The sequence below is a fragment of the Coloeus monedula genome, assembly GCF_965178545.1.
Source record: "Coloeus monedula genome assembly, chromosome: 8".
Lineage (NCBI taxonomy): Eukaryota > Metazoa > Chordata > Aves > Passeriformes > Corvidae > Coloeus > Coloeus monedula.
The window spans coordinates 28,549,972-28,570,881 of record NC_138788.1 but is presented as its reverse complement, the minus strand read 5'-3'; the positions used below and the strand labels follow the sequence as shown (position 1 = coordinate 28,570,881).

Genomic DNA, 20,910 nt, shown 5'->3' with positions numbered 1-20,910 from the left:
CGTAAACCCGCGGGCAAGTTCCCCCGTGGCCCCGCGGCGGCCGCGGTCCCCCCGCACCGCCCCATCCCGCCGCCGGCCGCGGCCCCGCTCTCCCCCCGCAGCCCCGGGGCGGCCGCGGCAACGCGGGGAGCGCTCGGGGCCTCCGGCCGCCGCCGCCCCCCCTTCCCGACCGCGGCTCCGGGGCGGCCACGGCCCCGCGTTCGGCGGGAAGGGAGAACCCCCGCTCCCTCGGCGTCCCCCTCGCGGTGCCCGCAGCCCGGGCAGCGTTACCTCAGCGGGCCCGCGCCTTTGTGCTGCAGTCCATCCCCGCGCCCGGCGGCGGGAGCGCCAGCACCACCGCGGGAGCGGGCGGGGAAAGGGGCGGCGCACTATGTGGCAGGAAGGGACACCTGGGCTCCTCCTCCCGCGCCCGCCCGCCCGGCAGGATCACTATCTGGCAGCGCCAGGGGGCTCGCCCGCCGCCCTTCCCCAGCCGCCCCTCGGCCAAGTTGGAATTACGGCCGCCTTCCCTCGCCCTTCCGCGGCTTCCAGCTTGGCCGAGGGGCGGCGGCACCGCCAGTGTCCTCCGCCGCGGTTGCCCTCCATTGTTGTCCCCCGCGCCGCGCCTCGGCTGTACCTGCAGTGCGGGGCTGGAGCATCGGTCCCCGAGGGGCCATGGCGCTGGAGAGGGACTCCTCGATGGCCAGCGCACAGCTGAGGCGGCGGGGGGATACAGGGAGCTGTATGCGGGGAAAATGAATAAAGAACCCACGCCCCCCAAACAAACAACAACAAAACCCTGGGCTGGAAGTGAAATTTTGAGAAATTTAAGCAGTTGTTGGGGCTGAAACGCGGTAGACGGCTTCTCCAGATGGCTCGTGCTGCTCAGGAGAAAGCTCTTTTGCCGAGAGCAGCCCTGGCTATAAAAAGCTGCACAAAATGCTAAAGTCGTCTTGGCAAACACTGTCCTTTCTTTCTCTCCTTTTTTTTTTTTTTTTTTTTCTCCCTGTTTTTTGTTTTCTTGGCTTTCTGTAGTTGTTCCGCTTTGCTGCTGAAATCATCCCTGTCTTGGTTCCCCACCCAAAGTTACTTGGTTTGTCAGTTTCAGAGCTGGTTTGGTTACATCTGAGCGGCTCTCACCAGACGTTTGAAGTCACAGAAGCACTGGGTGATAGTTCTCCTTTTTATGGAAAAACCCCCTCTGTATTTTAATTCTATTTTAATTATATTTTTAATTATTTCTAAGACGCAGAAGTCCTCAAGTCCAACAAGTCCTCCTGATCTAGGCTAGGAGTGAATTACAAGCAGGATCAAGTAGAAACTTCTTAAAATATGTTTGAAAGGCTTAGAAAGTCCCTTTGAAATCAGCACTGCTGTTTACAGGTGCTTACACACATTAGCTAACTCCGTGTAGGTTCAGGGACAAAACCTTTTAATTCTGGGTACTGCTTGCTTTTAAAGAGCCCCTCGAGGACTGTGGGCATGGGGAAAGCAGCAGGGCTGGAGCAAGGGTAGGATGAAGACACTGCGTGCCAGGACCCCTTTCTGATGGAGCCACCAGAGAGGCTCCAGCCCGGCTGGCTGCTGCCACCACATCAGTGTAGGAGCTACAAGTCCATCACAGAAAGGTGAACAAGGGCTCTTGGGAGTTGGAGAAGTCCTTGGAGAAAAAAGTGCCTGAGGCACCAAACTGGCCAGCCACGATTTGAATAAGGAGAGGATGCAGAACATGCTTTAACTTTGCAAATGTATACACAGCACTGAGATGGCTCTACCAGACCAGACCAGAGCCATGGGAACCTGCAGGTAATGGCCACTAATAAGGGGATGAGGTGGTACAGCATCTGTTATTTAACATAGGACTTTTAACTATCTGGTGGTTGTTGGAAATTAAACTTATCCTGGGCACAGCAAGAATATGTAACTACATGTGGAGTGTGCTATGAAGGTTGAAGCAATTGGCTTTCTCCAATTTGCATATTTATTCAGTTTAACACTCATGTAATTAGTAGGGCTGTTCCATCCATGTTCATCCCCTCTTTTTTATTTCCTTTTGGAAAAAAATGGCAGCTGTATCATGTTTTAATAAACTTTGAACCGGAAAAGACCAAGAAATCTCAAACTAGGTGTGGTTTTGAAAGTCAGGGTGATACTGGAATGAGGTTGGTGGATTGGGACTTGCCTTGAACTCTGAGCTCTGGCCCAGACAACTGCTTAGCTAGAGAGGATGCTGGCACATGAGTGATTGAATAGGAACTGGCCACACACAGATTTCAGCTGGAAACCAGAAGAGAGTTGTTAACCATTAGAGCAATCAAATACTGCCTTTTCCAAGGAGGGTATTTGGAACGGAAAAATTTCACTGCTTTTTAGTTGTAGTTTATTAAAGTCATTATACAATGCATTGTCTGCAGCAGCAGGGGACAGACTTGATGTCTCAGGAGGTTGATTTGAGTGCTAAGGTGCTGTGTGACATTGATCACACACCCTTATATTTGAATTTCAGAGGCAACAGTTGCTTATCCCAGCAGATGCTTTTCCTGTTTATTGTAGGGTGAGTTTTCTTCTCCTGGGCATGTAGATGAGTTTTAGTTTAGGCTAGAAAGGATTATGAAGCTGACAAGTACTCATGATTCAGGCTATAAATGGGTTACAAGCAGGATCAAGAAGAAACTTTCCTGCGTGGAAGGGACTTCTCCCATTAGTGCTGGAGCTTTTGTTCCCTCCTTCAAAACAACTGGCAGGTACTCCTGGAGAGTCAGTGGCCTGGGCCAGTTCTAGTTAGGCAGATCGCTGTGCTGCAGCTCCTGCAGGTGATGCAGCAAATGGAGACCTCTGCTTGTGCTTCCTGTGGGCTCCTGTGGTGCCTGGGGGCTGCTGTGCAGACATCCTTTTGCGGAGTGGGACAGGTAACACCTAGAGCAGGGAGGAGAGATGATAGGCAGGACTGTTCTTTTGGGGTTGGACTGTAGCTTAGCATTAAGAACCCCCACTTAACAAGTGAAACCAAACCCATAGTAAGCTGCAACAACAGTTTTTGGAGAGTGGGTCCTCAGACATACACCCGGCTTTGTTACTCTCTCGGGACCTCACAGTGTTTCTCTCTGTCTGCCATGTCAAGGAAACCCTCCGTGTGTACATTTCTGGCTAAATACATGGGAAAAAAATACACACAAGAGGTAAAGTGTTTCCTTTTCAGGGACCCAATGTGGCAGAAATTCTTTGCCACTTTACATGGTACTGCAGCCTTTTCACCCTCGATAAAGCCACGTGTCTAATCAGTGGACCTAGTTGAGCTGCTCATTAGAAACTTGGCCAAACCACAAACATTTGTTTCCTTGCTTTATGCCAAACTCAGAGAAAGGAGGAGGGAGTGGCATGGAGCTCATGTTAATGAGTTCTTCATTCCCCACAGAGAGATAATCAGAACACTGCTCAGAGATTCATCAAGTTTTTTTTTATTAGCACTTTAATGACCTACATGTTTGGGTTTTTTTTGAGAAGTCACTTCAGCTAAGAGCTAGATAATTCTTCATTCAGCTGTGGTTTAGGAAGCAGCTCAGGGGACACACATGCCAAATTACTTTAGCTCTAGTTAAAAAAAATATACGTACCACAAGGTTTCCTGGGTGCCTCCCTTTTCAATCAAGGGCATTATGTCCTCAATCTGTCTCTTCTGGGTCACATGGGGGGGGGGGGGTGGTTTCTTTTGTAATCTTTGCAGCTTCGTGAGCTGTACAGCAAAATGCCAAACACTGGTGGTGCTGCATGTTCCCCACAGACAAAGGACTGTAACAACTCCCTGACCCTGGTCACTCTGGGAGGCAGGCTCCCTTGGGAGTGATTAAAGGCATTTCCGGGGACCAGTGCAGGTCCCACACAACTCAGCAGCTTCAGCGGGTGCATGAGGAGGGAAGTTGCTAAATGCTCAGAGCTGGAAGCTCTTCCATGTTGCTGCAGGGTGAACCTCTAACCAAGAGATTCTCCAGTGCCTGCTGAGGAGTCTCTGGCCCTGCACATGTGGTGGGAACTCACTGCAACCATCTACACATTATACCTAAGGCCAATGGCAATGAAAACCTTTAACAGCCTTGGCAGAGGCTGCTCAGAAATTATCCAAAGTTTGGTATTTGCAGCTTTCCTCATGTAAGGAACTGCTTATGGTGGCAGTCAATAATGGCAGCTGCTCAGGAGTCCCTTTGGTTTGAAAGTGAAGAGCTGCTGGCCTTTTGCTGTCACTCAGGAGGGCCATTGGATGGAAAATGCTGTAAAATCTCTTCCCATGCCTCCCCCACTCCCCAGTGGCCAGATTTCCTTCTGGTCTTCTGGAGAGAGCTGTGAGAATATATACATTAAAGACAGTCAAATACTGCAGGATAACCGGGGTTATGAGAGTATTATAACGGGATACGATTTACTTTTTCCTGAATCAAACCCCAAGTGTTTCCTGTCAGACCTCAGTACAATGGGATACAAATGTACAGTCCATTACGTTCACATTTCCTCCAAACTGCTGTCTCTTTCCTTGAACACAGAGTACAGGAAAGGATGCTTTCTGCCCCCACTCATGTCTCTCAACTGACTTTATCTCATTTGAAAAGGGAGTCGAGACATTTAGCATGCACTGTCTTCAGTAGGTTGCCTCCCTTTTAATGCCTATTGCCTTAGGATGAGAGAGGTTGTAAACATGGAGGAATTCCTTTGATATCAAAGAGAGCTTCACTGGAGTAACATCAGCATGAATGAATGCAAAATGAGGTCCATGGGGAATAAAATGCTAAGCCTGGGGAAAGAAAATCAAGATTCACAGCACTAGTCCAGAAGAAGAGTAGCTCATACCATATAAGAACCCCATAGTTCTCATTTCCTCCTTATCCCTTCAGGACAGGAAAGAACATCCTGCTCTTCTAATATGAACAAAATAAAAGTTATTTTTGGAAGGAAAAGCTCATGTTCAGCGCACATTTTTAAAAAGACATCACTAAGCTGTGATTCTGATGATGCATTTGGAGCACAGCACGTCCTTTTGAATCAAGAAACCCACGTTTATTGGCTCAGCACCATCTACACTCAGGCAAAAGGTTTATGTTGGTTGAACAACAAGGTAGGGATTCTTTGTCAGCACATTAATGGTGATTTGAACCTAAAGTGCCATCTCTGACATGGGTGTGCTGTCACTAGACACACACCAGCTGGGAAGTCCTGTGCAGCTGCCTGGGGGAGAGGAGCATGGAAGTGTGGGAGTCTAAGGTCATGGGCTGGTGGATGTGAATGTTGATTCAGTAAGTCTGAAAAAGGATTTCTGTAACTATCCTGGAGTTCCACTTTCTTCTCCATTACCCCAAGATGAATTTAACATAGGACGAAGCTAGAGCCACCCCCTGTCCTCAGTGGTGGAGTATCTTTGCATGCTGTGCTTGTTGTTCTATCTCAGAGCCCACAGAGGAGCATGTGAAGTAATTTCCTAGACAAATGCTTTGGAATTCAGAGCATCAAATCAAATTCAGAGCCGTTTGGGTCAACTGTTGCTTTTCACATTTTATGGATCTCTTGAAAGGACAGCACAACAATGAAATCAGCCTCAGATTTGTTAATATGCATAAAAAATATTAATTCATGAATAATGTCTTCTTTTGGATTTTGGTAAGTAACTGTCACTCCCAAAGCTTCTTAGGAGGCAAGTAAAATAGAAGAATGTGTATTAGTGCAGTACCTAACAATAAGGATAAACAAATTGTAGAGGAGTTAATAATTTACCAATTTGAGATTAGCAAACAGCTAATGTACTATAAAAAGAGTTCCACTTTCCCTTTAAAAACCATTCATAGAGTATAAGATTTTAGCTCCTCTCAGTGTCAAGGGCCCCAAATACCTAAGCAGACTCTTGGGAATGACCTCATCTGTAGTTTCTGAGCGTATTCCCAGGGATGCGTAATGCTAGGAACGGCTGGATTGAAAGCCGGGGCAGGAGCTCGCTGCCCCAGCACAGCAGGGCCCCCCAAATTGCAGCACGGGCCAGCAGTGCCTACAGAGAGCTCCTGGCACCCGCCCGCAGCATGCAAAATTGTGCTCAGGACAGCATCCTTCTGTCACTGCAGCCATCGAGAGCAGGCTGAAAAAACCATCCAGAGATACTCCTATGAAGTCAGTGGATTACTCACATACTTAAAGCACTGATCTCCCTGGCGGGACAAATTGTGTTCCGTGGTTTTCATACGAAAGGATGTGAGATTGCTGCTGCTGACTGTCTCCATTTGTTCACAGACAGGAAGTGGAGAAGGGCAGTGGGACCCATGATCAGGTCTGTGCAAACAGACACTGGAAACTCAAAACAAATCAGTCACAGAGGTATGTGGACAGAGACAAGAGAAGAGAAAAACCTTTGCTTCTCTTTGCCCAGCAAATCCTGGTAATTCTTCAGAATGTGTACTAACCAGCTCCAAGTCTGTCTCTTACCCTGTCATGACCTACCCAAATTGCAAAGTCTGTGGTTTTAACTGGGATATCTGAACTCTCTGGGACTCCACAGGGGAAAGATAAATGAATCTACACAGCCGACTTCAGTGTCACAGCCATTTTGCTGAGGGAGATAAGGAAATTGTGGAGGAGTAAAAGCACAAATTCCCTTTAAGAAGAATAATGTGTAATTCGACGTACCATCACTTACATACCAGAAAATAATACACAGATCCACTATCTAAGTAGAGTTCCAAATGCGTGTGTTATACAGCAGAAGAAGCAGCTCAAACTACTGTGAAGAAAACAGACCTTGGATTATGTAAAGATAGATGGTGAAAAGGTATCAAACATCCAGACTTTCCTAGACTTCACCAGAGTGAGAGACACATCAGTACAAATTGAGCCTCTGGCCTTCTGGAGCTCTGCAAATCATCAAAAAGGACATTAATGTCATTAGCAAAACCAACAAACGTGCCTATACTTATTACTTGTTTGTAATAAGATTTGGCTAGTGTATAATTAGCAGGCTGCAGAAGTCTTTTACGACCTCTGAGAACAATCTCTGCCATGCTGAGGCTCACCAGAAAATTCCCATTCTTTCCATGTAGTTACAACTTCCCCATCGGTTTCTACCCCATCAGATGGACTGACATAAGCATATACAACATGTCATATGAATCCATGTGAACTATATATATATATTTATATACACATACACATGCATTAGTTTGGTTTGATTATTTATTCTACAAGGATAATCTTTGACCAGGAATGCTTGTTTCCCAAGAGGCAATAACACTCTTCTGCCAAGCAGGACAGTGAGTTATCTTGTGTATTTGTGGTACATAGACAGAGGATTACCCATTAGTTGGCTTGAACACATCTCATTGTGAGTGGTTGATCGAGCTGGTTCTCTGCCCTTCTGCTGCTTTTTTCTCAGGGCCTAAGCCTGGCTGTAGTGAGTTATTTAAACATGTGTCTAACTAGGGACATGCACAAGCCAAGGGAGGCTGTAATGGGACAAGTCATTGAGTAGCTGCTGAACTGGGGCCCTGATTTGGATCCCAGTGTCAGTTGGGTGATGGCAAATGGCACTGAACAAGGCTGCAATTCATGGCACCACTCTATAGAAAGCTAGGGGAACTTTAGTCTTAGGTTTAGGCTTGTATGATGCTGGATGGGAAAATGGCATACAAATGTTCAGCTGACACTAAGGCAGATGAGAACAGCGGTGTTGGAGTTGGCCCTCTGTCAAGCCAAACTGCAGCTACAGATCCAGCATCCTGCCTGGGTTTCAGATAGGAAACCAGCTCCAGACCTCGCAGCTCTGCTGCGTTTTTCTACAACTGGGGGCTTCAAAGCTGTTGAATGTATACACGAGAACTGGCTGTTTCACTTCCTTTTCCAACACCAGAGGTGTAAAGAGGCCAGCACGCAGCCAAGAAATGGGGCCGTGAGTCAGCTGGGATTTTCTGAGCATCTGACTGATAGATACCCTTGCTTGGATCGAGCACTCCAGCTGCTGGGGCTGGCTGCTGCTGCTAGGGGCCAGCTCTCAGGTTCCTTTAGTGTTCTCTGTGCTGTGCTCTGAAGCTCAGCTCAATGATACAAAATGCTTTGGGAAGCTGGTGTGGAGGGACCTGTTTTGTGATACACCTTCTGTCCCTTGCACCAGTGTTGTTTCCCCCGCACTTTGGGAAAACTGCTCTTGGTTTGCAAAAATGTGTAACTCAGATGTTGCTTCTCTGCCTTGCAAGCGGGGGCTTGGGACAGCAGTGTGCTGGGACTGGGGGAGTGGTTCCTCCCCATCTCATGGATGAACAATACAGTCCCTTCACTTGTGATATTGTTATCAATGATTCAAAATGAGATAACAAAAATTCTTTCCATGCTGTGTAATGAGCTTCCTAGCAGAGAGATCCAGCTGCAGATAAGATACTCACGCTCTGGTGCTTTCAAGGATTATCAGTGTAATGTTGGATGCTAATGGAAAGATAGCACTGAGTGTTAAAAAAACCCCAAAACAACTGCTGTAATAAAAAAAGACTGTAATTCTGTTGCTGCTACAAACTTGGTGTACAAACATGGGCAGATCTTCAGGAGAAAACATCAAATTTGCATGCCCACGTATGACAGTCCAAGTTTTCCAATGTCCTGATGGATGGTCTTTCCAATCCCATTGCAGCAGGTATGGCCATAATTCATAACTTTTCTTCTACCTGGGTATTCATTTTCCCAACCCTTCACTAAGGTGTCCTGAGCCACTGATTTCCTGAGCCACTGATTTCTCTAACTGGATCCAACGCTGTGCTTCTGTTTCAAAGCCTGCTAGCAGACACAGGCAGGGAACGCCAGCTAGCTTGACTTACAGAGTCCCTCTGCTTTCTGGGGAACTTTCATTTCTCTCAAACTGGTGGTTCAAGACTAATGAACTGCTGTGAATACTCTGCTTTATCAGAGGAAATAGTTGGAGGCTGAAGTCTTGGTCCCTAACAAGTCTTTGCGAAGATATTAACATGTCTTGCCAAGACCTAGTAATTCCCTTGCAGCCAATGCAACATTCCTCAGAGGCCATAAGGCAAGACTCGAAAGGGGGATCATGTGGCTGGGTCCCAGCTGAATTAGCTACTCCAGAGAAACACCCTGAGCATGTGACTTCTTTGCAGACACAGATCTAAAGTAACAAACCCACCTGATTTTGGTGAATCCCTTCAAGACATCTATTCTCAAGATGCCTTATGTAAGAAAAATAAATTTTCAAAAAGGAAATTAAGAGCAGTCCATACAATGCTATAGCCATAAGAAAACAAGTAGACTTGATAATCGGGGTAAAAAAAAGGAATTGGGGAAGAGGACATTTCACAGCTCTGCCTACATTTTATTTGCTTGCTCTCCTGTGAGGAAAGTGTCACAAGAAGAAAAACAGAAAAATGCTACACATATCCCCTGTAACTGATTATGCAAAATACTGTCCTTCTGGGAGCTGCTTACAAGAAGTTAAACCTGACTTTCAGAAGATGAACAGCAGGTTTTCAATTATAGCATTTGGGACTTCTAGAGCAGGGATTATGAGAAGATAGCGTAAGTCAGATGGCCCTTTTGAGACGTGCTTTTTATTCAGCGACAGACAAGCCTTCACACTGGTACTCTTGCAAGCACTCAAGGTATGTACAGTAAAGGGCAGCACAAAGATCTTCAAACACACTCCAGGAGCAGTGGAGCGTGGTTTGGGCTGGGGGAGGATCGGTGCCTTGGATCTCAGGGTGTTACCATTGCAGTGCCTCTGCTCAAATGCCATGCAGCTAATTAGTTGTGGGAGCAGCCTTGGTGCCTGCTGGTTGGGTTACCTCTGTGCCACATGCTATTGCAGAGCTATTTCTCCAGCCTGAAGGGCAGTGGGAATTTTACCAGCAGCTTCAATGAAAACAGGCCAGCAGGCAGTGCTTTGCATCGGCTGTGCTAAGAATCTTTACTTGGTTCGCCACTCATTGTTCTGACAGTTGTCTCATTTATTCACTTTTTACATCAAAATCCATTCGTCTAAAGCTTATGTTTAGCCTTAAGCTTTAGCATGTGCTAATAGTATTAATCATTCTGGAAATAGCTCTGTCTGCTCTGCTATCAGTAGCTATCTTGTTGACACACTGTCCCGGCTCCACATTGCTTCCCTTCTCTCTGGGGGTGGCTCTCGAGCAAGTCCACAGCAGGGAAGAGGGGTAGGAGGCAGAAGGAAGCAGAGGGGGATGCCCTTGGGCTGTGCATCCATATTTTACAGGCTGTGCCAAGGTGCATTTAGCTGCAGTGCTTTTCAGCCGTGGTTCTTTCTGGGGGGTCTGAGCTTCCCCTGTGCATCCCATCTGTCCTGGAGGAAGCATCACACAACAGGTTCGGGGTGGGAAACATGGTCTAGGTACCTTCCAAGAAGGATCCTACTGTCCACAGGCATTAGGGGCAGATGGGACTTGCAGATAGGACAGCCAGGTCTTGGAAGTGCTCTGGGGTCCTGCAGTTCAACTAATTGTTGATGTTGCTGTGTGACCTGCCCATATGGTTTTGCCTTTTTACTAGCCTGACTTCTGTGTATGCATCCCTTCAGAAAAAGGAATGATATTCTGGAGGGTTTCAAAACCTGGGTATATTAAGAAATAACACCACATGTGGAATCACCAGCAGAGAAATTAGACTAAAAACAGTTTATTTTTGCTTTCTTATTAAAAAAAATGCTAATGCCCAGATTTCAGATTCTCATGGTTTTTATCTAATGGACAGTCTCCAAATAAAAACATCCTCTGGGGCAATGCCATGTTCCCTTCACAATTGCCTGAACCAGTTTTTCCCTCCTTTCTGATTGTATAATATCTCACAGCTAGCTATGGCAGTTGTGGAAAAATGCCAGTAACAGTAGTAAGGGTGCAAGTAACACATTGCTAACTTTTTTGCATATAATTTAGCTGCTGAAAACCAAATGATGGCTACAAGCATATGACCAGTCACCTGCCTGCTTCCTGGCCCACAGCTTAAGAATGTTAAAATAGTACAAAAATATTTCACAGTTAATTAAAAATCTGACTTTTATGAAGGTCAATAGAGATGGCTCTGCCAAGGAATGCACACACAAAAAAATTCCAGCACAATTGGCAAATCACTTCCCATGTCTTAGTTTCCCATTTTTAAATAATAAAAAGTACTTGCAGACCTGACTTTTCCATGATCCACAGCAGGTGCCAGAAGAACAAATTCCCACATAGGGCATTTGGTCAGGTAAAGTACTACTGTACTGCAAGTTGCACATGATGGAATAGTCATTGAACAGGAAAACATGAGGTCACTTTTAGCTATTGATAATTCATGGAAATGTAAAATACATGGGACATAAGTGGGAGTGGATCAGAATAGTGCTATGGTAATTTTCCAAGAAATGTTATGCTTTTATTCACAAATCAATAGACAAGTCAACAAGTTCATCTGAGATCATTGTGTGTCTGAGGTACTTCTGCAGTACTTTAATTTTAGAACCCTGGTATCCCATAGCAATGTCAAAATATTGTATTTGTAGTTGAAAATAAAGTAATTACTTGAGTTCTTCAGCATCGATCATTTATTTTGACTCTGTGGTCCTTGGGGCAATATTCTTCCTCCAATTCAGAGTATACTGTCAGCATTAACAGTGAATCATAGACAGGAGAGAATAATCAGCTTGCAGCTTCATCTCTTTTCCAGCTAACCTTTTGCCATGAAGCAGTTTAAAAAGGGTGGAAATGAAATTGAAAGTTGACTGAGCTATTTCATGGTTTTTATTACAGCAGCAACAATACCCATGCCACTAAACAAATTTACTGAGAAAATGATTTTTGCTGTCAACACTATGGGGAAAAAGCCAAACTTCCCATTCAAATTACAGCAGTACTGCCTAAGCCAAACAAATTTAAAAAGTGAGGATTTTGTGATTTTTTTTTTTACTCCCTCCAAAAATGTGGCGCGTTTCTCGCATCACAAGCGGAGACATCCTATTCGGTCACATTGCTTTTTAATCTAACAATTTCCTTTACCTGTTGCTTGACATTAACCCATTGCTCCTCCTCTGGATCCTCTCCTCCATATCTGTGCTCCCCTTTCCCTTCTGCTGCTATGCTCTTTAAATTAATATCACTTTTAAAAGTTCCCTTTTAATCAGCCCAGGCCTGCTGGCACGAGCTGTCAGCAGTATTCATTTCTCTAGGCTCTTGCCTTGTGTTGCATTGCCTTGGCAACAAGATTTAGCAGCAAGGCAACAGCCTTGAACTTGTCAGAGTCTGTTGCAACGCGCCGAGCATGTATTACTCTCCAGCACCTCAGGTTGCTATAACAACTACTAACAATAAAACTCATCTCCTGGCTTTTAAATACAGGAACTTCTACAGTCTGTTTCCTGGCAGGACTGCAGCAATATTATGTGATTCCTGGCTGTGCTTGTTTTGTCTTCTCCTTCCTTTTTGCACATGATAGCAGCCTTCAGGAGTGAGGTGCTGAGGCATGGGAAGGAGCTCGGGATGGGCAGCATAGCCCGCGTTGGTGAGCATGGGCACTGCCAGTGCTGAGAGTGGGGCTGGGAGAACAAAATGCCAAGTGATCCCAGAGACAGTGCAGGGCACAGAGCCCCAGCAGCAAACACCAAATGCTCCAGACTGGTGATGCTCAGAACCTGCCTGCACCAGGCCTTTGGCTGTGGCATTTTGTTTTTTTCTCCTATTCCAGCAAAATATACCTTCTGTGAATGGTAATGGCATCCTGGGGAGGAGACTGCAGCCACCAGAGAGGCACTTTTGGTCTCTATCAGCACACAGTGTTTTCTCCCATCCTTGCAAATGCTCAGCTGGCAGTGCTGATGAGACTAAAGGAGCAGTCTAGTGTGGAGAGATGGGCAAGGGCCCAATTACTGTCATAGGATCATATAATATCTCAAGCTGGAAGGGACCCATGAGGATCATTGTGTCCAACTCCCTGCTCCTCACAGTACTACCTACAAATAAACCATATGACTGAGAGCATCCTCTAGATGCTCCTTGAACTCTGGCAGAGTTGGTGCAATGACCACTTCCCCAGGGAGTCTGTTCCAGAGATCAACACCCTCTCAACAAAGAACCTTTTCTGAATGTCCAGTCTGAACTTCCTCTGAAAATTGAAAGTTGACTGAGCTATTTCAGTTATATTTCATATAACTTCCATATTCTCCTGTCCTATTGCTGGTCACCAGAGAGAGATCAGCACCTGCCCATCTCCAGCCTGCTGTGAAGAAGATGTAGCCTGTACTGAGGGCACCCCTCAGTCTCCTCCAAGCTGAACAAACCAAGTTATCTCAGCTGCTCCTCTCAGTCTTGCCCTCGAGGCCTTTCACCATCTTAGTTGAACTCCTCTGGACACACTCTAATAGTTTGATGTCCTTTGTATATTGAGGAGCCCAAAACGACACAGCACCCTGCAGCAGTGCAGAGTGGGACAGTCCCCTCCTTTGACAAGCTGGCGATGCTGTGCCTGAAGCATCTCAGGACATGGTTGGCCTTTTTGGCTGCCAGGCACTGTTGACTCATTTAATTTGCCATTGGCCCTAACCCGCAGATCTCCTCCTGTGGGGCTTCTCCCCAGCCTCCTCTTCCCAAGCATGTACATATAACCAGGTCTGCTCAATCCCAGGTAGAGATGTTTGTACTCAGGTACATGTGCTCTGCTTAGCACGGGTTGTCATGACACAAATGTTACAAATTAAGTCTGAATCACTGGTGCTAAGTATTTAAAAAACCTTTTAGCAGAGACAAGACTTTTAGTGCCAGAGGAGCCCTTTATGAGGAACATTTTCAGTCAATTAAAATGCAGGGTGAGGATGCAAATTGAGCCAGTGCAGAATCAGGAACCATGGAAATTTCTCAGCAGTTCACCCGGTGCCCTGTCACACCTCCTTCCTGTGGCTTCATTCATGAGGACAGAGCAAAGCACTCATCCTTTTCCTGTATGTCACATCCATGAGGATCTCGTGCAGACTCAACATCATTCTCACTTTTCCATAACGTGGGTCATATTTCTTCAAAGGGACAGAATTCATAACCCATGACGTGAACAATGGGAAGATTTGTATAAGAATAAGCCAGGATACAGCTCATTTCAAGCGTGGTGAGGGATGCAAACAGGAACAGAAAAGAAGCAGCGGATCTTTTCTCCTCTATGAGTGAAGCTCAGATTCTGCTGCCAGGAAGCACTGCCTGTGATGCTGCGATTGGTGGGATGTGGGAGGAGGCAGAAGTCTGTCTGAGCAAAGGTCTGCTTGTTTAAACAGATTTTATAATGTAAAAATGGCGCTTTTCATTTTCTGCAGTTGCTGCTAGCTGAAGGACAGTGGTTGCAGGTGACAGGAGCCGCTGGAGGTCTGGTCACACTGCTTTCCACTGACTGCCTTCCTGTGGGGCCAAAGGCTGAGATCCCTCAGGGTCCCCAAGCACAGAGCATGGCCTGGACCCACAGATCTTTCAGAAATGACCCCAAGCAGGACCCATGTGGGTAATGCTGATGATAAAAGAATCAGTGCAGGGAACTAAAGTTGCAGGCAAGGAGCATCCCTGGATATGCATGATCTTTCTACAGAGATGCTTTTCATTACTTCATTTGCTTTCTCGGGCTCCTGCTTTCTCCTGTACAGAGTTTTGAGTAAACATTCCCTGTAATGAGTTGCTAAGGGTCAAGCAGCCAGCCTGACAGAGACGGCCCAGCCCCCAAACTTCTCTGGAGCTCCTCATATTTCATGTTTCATTTGGGGAAAAAAAAAATTCAGCCCAGGTTTTCTCACTCCTAATCTAGAGTTTTGGTTTAAAAGACAAAAACAACTAATCAACTATAATGAGCCTTTATTTTAAGGAAAACAGCTCATTTGAAAAGCCCAGGACGCAGTTCTGCAGTTAGACCTCAGGACAGCAGTGTCAAAAGGCCTGAAATGTCATAGATGGGGTCTCAGATGGTCCCAAATGTCTCACAGATATTGGCTGTGGATCACTGTCCCTTGGACATGGCAGTTAAGGAATGTGGCCCAACATCAAAGCAGCCAAACCTCAGAGTTTGGTGTAATGGGCAGGGCATGTGCCAGTGCCCAGGTTTGTGCCCAGGCGCTGATCACAGCCTGGGAATGCCTCATGGCAACAGCAGGTTTGTTCCCATAAGGCCAGGTACAGGACCTGGGCTACATTTTTAGGGTTTAAAGTTTCTACACTGAACACATGTCAAATGTTTAATCCCAACTTTTCTCTGCTTTGTACGGTTGTCTGAGACAGACAGTAACCCAATACTTTGTGTCTGGACTCCTGCACTCACTGGAATAAACATCTGTTTCTTGTACTGTGATTCATTTAATATATTATACAGCTTGGGACACCAAATTATTTCAACACATTCAGGCTCAAGGGATTTCTCAGCAGGTGAGTGGGCCTCGCTCACAAAGGCAGTGACTTCGGCTGGGAGCTGGGGCTTGTAAAATGTGGCCTCTTTATATATTTGTATGAATAAATGTCTATTACCCTGCAAATGTTAATTAGAAACAAAATCCGCTGACAATCCCAGATGCTGAACTGGGGTTAACATTGGGAGAAGTGCCACTATCCCAAGCCATGGCAGGAACTCACAGGAGGGCTCTCACTTGCCTCCCAAGCAGACAGGACCTAGCAGACACCTGGCTCCATTAGTTTTATTGCCGGAGCGGATAAGGAAACCTTGTGCAATAAAATATTTCCCAGGTGTCAGGCTGAAACACAGGCAGGTCATTGCACCCTGTTAATGTTTGTGCTAGCGAAGACTTTGAGGAAGAATGGCATCACAGGAACTGGATAAAGTCTCTGTTGTGCAATAAGCATGATTTTAAAATTTAAATATGGAATATAGCCATAAATATATGCAATCCATCAGGATATACTTCCTTAGAAGAATGGAGTTTTATGCAGGCTGAACAAATGATCTCCTAAAAGCCCTCAGCACCAGTGCTGCACCAGTGACCACTGTGGCCTCTTTTGCATACATTAGATCTAGCTTTTCCCATCTCTCTTCCTGCTAGAATGGACAAGGGAAAACTAAGGAGTCCTGGAAACAGCCACAAGGCTCAAATCTGGGCCATTTGCAAAGAGGCGAGTGCAGGTGAGGGGGGATGTGTGTGCACTGCTTGGTGTTGAAATGGAGCCAGGCAGAGAATGCAGCAAACATTTCATTTTTGTCCGTGTTGTTAAAGGTTTACAAGCAAAGTCCTAACATCTGGTATTTAACTTAAAAGAGCAGACGTGGAATTACTCAGATATCTACCTGGCCTACTGCTGCCTCCCTTTCCTTTCCAAATGCGGCTGCTGGGAACCACCCAACCATGATCAACTTCCAGTGCTGGCCAGATAAATTGTCCTCCCAAGAAAAACGAAGATAAGATCTCTAGATAGGCTTGTTTCTTCTCTCCCTGGTATCTTTTCCCCCAAACACAACATTTGTTGTTGCAGTTTCTAGTTTCACTGTTTCCAAACATACAAAATTTATTTTAAACATGATCCAAGAGGAGTCATGCCACATGTTTGAAACCTTCATTTAACTCAGAGCTGAGAGCTGAAAATATAAACAGTTTTTTGCTGTTCTCAGGCCCTTCCTTGTCTTGGCACATTACAGTGCTGCTGTTATATAGTACCAAAACGCCGGCATTAATTGTTGTCAGGTAATTTTCTAGGGTGGAAATAGGAAAAAAAACTGGACTTACAACACTTGCCGTCCCCCACATGGACACAGGTGTGCCCCTGGGCAGGGAGGATGTGACCCTGCCCAGTCAGCACAGAGATGTGAGCATGGCCAAACTCACTGAGGGCTTTTCTGAGTAAAACAATTCTCACGTGACAGTTTGCAGGAGAGCCCCTGGAAACACAAACTCAAGAGGGTGGGTTATTGTCCAGGCAATCCCAGCGCACCCACACGGATGGGAGGGACTGTTCAGTCATGTGTCCAACCTTGTAAAAATGTGTTTTGGACCCGTGTTGGCAGGGAGGAAGTGATCCCACACTTCACCTCCAACCTCCTGTGTGTCTCCTGCTGTGTTTCACAGCTTGGAAACAGTGCTGAGACTGTGGCACTGTGGGGCCATGGCAATGGAAGAGCTCAGTGGTGCTGGTGGCACCGGCCTCTGTGTCGAGGAAGCGGGGCTGAAGGCACCCTCTCAGCTGTCCGGTGGCCAGGAGATGTCCCAAGCCACCGGCAGACACCTCTGGCATCCCCTGTCCTTAGTGAGAGCTGTGTAGATGCTCAGCCCCCTGCTACAAATCCCCAGTTTCTATTGCTCTCTGCCACAATGATCTGCATTACTTTGAGGGGAAGAAAATAAAGTTTTGGGCATAGACTGGTTGCTGGGTTGCCTTCTGACACCACAGTCTCACCAAGGTGCCAAACAGCATCTGCCATGAAAAGCCTGTGGGACGCTCGAGGTGGGCAGGGGTCGTTTTTGGAGATTAGATTGCAAAGCAGGAACCTAAATTTCACAGGTGCCCAAAAGAAGAAGGTGCAGGAAATGAAAGTTACAACCACAATAAAGGTATAATGGGTATAGGAGGGTTGATAAGATAAAGCAAGTTCTTTTAGGGCTTATTTCCTGGCCTTAATCACTTGATACAGATCAAAATTACAACAGTAAATGGCTCTGTCATTTGGTGAGGTTGGTCTCTGGGAATTTTGGTTGCTACTCTTCAGGTCTTTCTCCTTCACCCCTCTCTTTAGTTATCTGATGCAAAAGTGGCATTATAAGGACATAAAATATAGTCCAATTAGGACAATTTAATCCAAAGCAAAGTAGATTGAAGTGCTTCCATGAAAGATCTTTGCATCAGAATTTTCACCTTTTTATTTGAGGTCAACCAACCACTTAGAAAGGACAGTTTCATCTCTTTAAACATTTCAGAACATATATCATAGACAGCTCTTCCTGATAAATTAATTATTAAAGATTTTACATTATCTACATTGGCAAGTTCATTAGGACCACTTCAAAGCTTTTCAGAGACTCAAAATGCCCAGGAAACAAGCATCAAATATTTTGGATTAACCGGAAAGTTCACTTTGCTTTCTCTTATTTAACCTACAAGCCATATATTATCCAATGAAATAAATAGTGCTGCCTCCTCTGCTCATCCAAGCAAAGCCTTTAGCAGCAATCCACTGGCTCATTCAGCCTGGGAATGCACCAGCCATGGGCCATGTCTCAGCACCAGCCCCCCATGCAATCCAGACCTCCTCAGGGCTCATCCATGGGCTTAACACTGTTCCTGCTGGCTCAGGTGGTACTGGGATGCTTGCAGTGTTTAGACCCAGGTCCCTGCAGACAGACAGGACAGCAGTTCACCTGGCACAGTCACACCTCCACCTGTGACGTGGCTGTTTACTGCAGAGGACTTGTCACCAGCACAGGCAGGAGATGTCTGCAAAATGCTTTGTGGTCTGAAAATATCTTTTCTTACAAGATCATTACTCTTCTGGAATGAGGTTCTTATGCAGAATACTCATCAGTTTGCCATTATTAATTCTACCAGGAAGGAAAGCAAATTAGTCTAAATTTTAGTGCTCAATGAGTCAGAACCAGTTAGAAGTCACCTCTGGGTACAGAAACCTTAACAATATGGCTCTGCAATACCAGGCACTCAGTAACAACATAGAAACTCTTCCAGACATCAATATTTTCCCTTCTGTTTTCTGCTTCCTTTAGCACATTTTTAGGAGATGGGAATGCAGACTTTTTTTACATTTATTAAATAAAGAACTTGTTGATGAAGACAGAATGGGGGCACATTTTGGTCACCCAACAATGCAGTAAGGTGTTTTTGAGTGGTGGCTTAATTCATTTTAAATTACATAGAGACATCAATATCACATTGATAGTCTGTCCACAGTGATGCTTGTTATTTCTGCCCTGAGCTGGGTCCAAAGTAGAGAAAGTTAATCAAATTCAATCCTCCTCGTTTGTTCTCCTCTCATTCTGGGGTTGTAGGATAGCTAAAGGAAGGAGGACAGACCTGCTTTCACGCTGTAGTTGTTTTCCTTGGACTGGCTGTGGACAGACAGAATGGCATCTCTAGACCTGGAAGAATTAGGGCAAATTCTATGAAAATGCTGAGCTTTCCCCTGCTCTGTCCTCCCCCTGGTACACTGGGATCTACCAGAAGCTTGATTATTTCATGCTGTGCATGCTCCCCAAGTCACACTCCCACACAGGAGAAGTATTTTCTTTCCTCCCTGTATTTGACTGCTCCCACAGTCCATCAGCTAGCCCAAAGTGATATAATAATGATTTGCTGGCAAAAAATAATCAAACAAAAAATTTCACTGGCACAGGCTGATTACCTTTTGTTTAGCCACTGTCCTAAATTCAAACAAACTGAAATTACTGCAGAACAGGGGAGGAAAAGGCGTCCCCACTTGGCGAGCTGGAAAGGCACATGACAAACATTTGAAATGTTTCAGACTGATCCTTCCCCCTTCCCTGGGCTGGTGCACAGCTCCAGCAGGTGCAGCTTTCCACAACCCTCCATTAAGAGCCACAGCCAAATTCAAAATCTAACCCCAAATTATTATTATTACTATTATTATTGTGAGTCAGAGGAGGCTGAAAGGACCATTTCACAACCCTGATTGGATTCAGCTGCAGTTCACCATTGGCAAATGATCTCCATGATCATCCTGCCAATGTTGCGGTGCTTTTAAAATGTCCTGACACGTGCTTTAGTGTGAGCATCACTGGATTCTGGCTGGTTTCCAAGAAATGAATCTTCTCAGCAAATATTCTGCAGGGTGAGCATAATGTGGTCTGTAACACAAATGCAAAACACGGCTGTAGTTTACCCTGAGGGGGACACTGATGTGTGATGATCTAAACGGGCCTTTAAGGCCCAGACTGTCCGGATTGTAGGAGTCCCTTGTGAGCAAGGCTGGAAAATAAAGTGAGAATAATCTGGAAACAGCAACTAGCTTCACCCAAGGAGGTTAATGAGGAAAGAAATTTTCCTGTTATAACAGTCCTGGTCACCAGACTCTCCCTCCCCTCTCGCCTGTCCCTCCTCAGGGACAGTCTGCAATCGCAGCCCCATCCAATGACCCTTCCCAATGCTGGGATGCTGGTTGCAGGACAGACCTTTTATTCTCTTCTGTCAGATCACAAGTTTTGGTGTGTTATACCCTAGATTGTATTCCAGAGATCTGCAACATGGAGAACTCCACAGTTGCTCGCCAGGACTGACTGCAGGGGAGCTGGAATTGCTGAGCCCAGAGAACGGTCCGAGACAAAAAGCAGCCAGACCCTTTCCAGATGTGCACAGCAAAAGGTCACGGGGCAAGTTGCAAGGAAGGAAATCTGCTTGGGTATCAAAAAGAAACCTTTTTTGCTCCAAGGTGGTCAGCAGTAGCACCAGCTGCTCAGGATGGCTGTGCTTCTCCTTTCTTGGAGATACTCAAAACCCAGCAGGACAGTCCCTACACAACATGCTCTAGCTTTGAAGCTGGCCTTGCTTTTAGCAGAGGGTTGGACTGGAGACCTCCAAAAACTCACTGCTGCAAGCAAACCTCTCTTGCTTGGACAGTTACAAAGCAGAATTTTTTCTTTTTTTTGTAGCGTTTCTTGGTGGTGATCTTCTCATGGTCTGCATTTCTGTAACAGCCTCCTGTTTCTGGCAATAGGGTTTGCTTATGGCCCACGTGTAAAAAACTGCTGGGGCATAGCAGGGTGGTGGAAGGTATTTTCATTACCGAGCATGCATGGCAAATGACCACATTTTCACAGAATCATAGGATAGTTTGGGTTGGAAAGGCCCTTAAAGATCATCTAGTGTCAACCATGCGCACTGGACCAGGTTGCTCAAAGTCCCATCCGGCCTGGCCTCGATTATTTCCCGGGTTGGGGCACGCTCAACTTCTCTGGGCAACCTGTTTCAGTGCCTCACCACCCGCACAGCACTG

At 45.9% G+C, this 20,910-nt stretch overlaps 1 protein-coding gene across 2 annotated transcripts in view; it reads right to left on the bottom strand.

The window, feature by feature from the left end:
* The window catches only part of ADD3 (adducin 3), a 92,963-nt gene extending 92,620 nt beyond the window's left edge, over positions 1-343 (bottom strand). For both annotated transcript variants that reach the window (XM_082286606.1, XM_082286605.1), the window contains exon 1: positions 271-343. The gene's annotated coding sequence lies outside the window, so the exon portion shown is untranslated. The remainder of the gene's footprint in view (positions 1-270) is intronic.
* Positions 344-20,910: the final 20,567 nt, after the last annotated feature.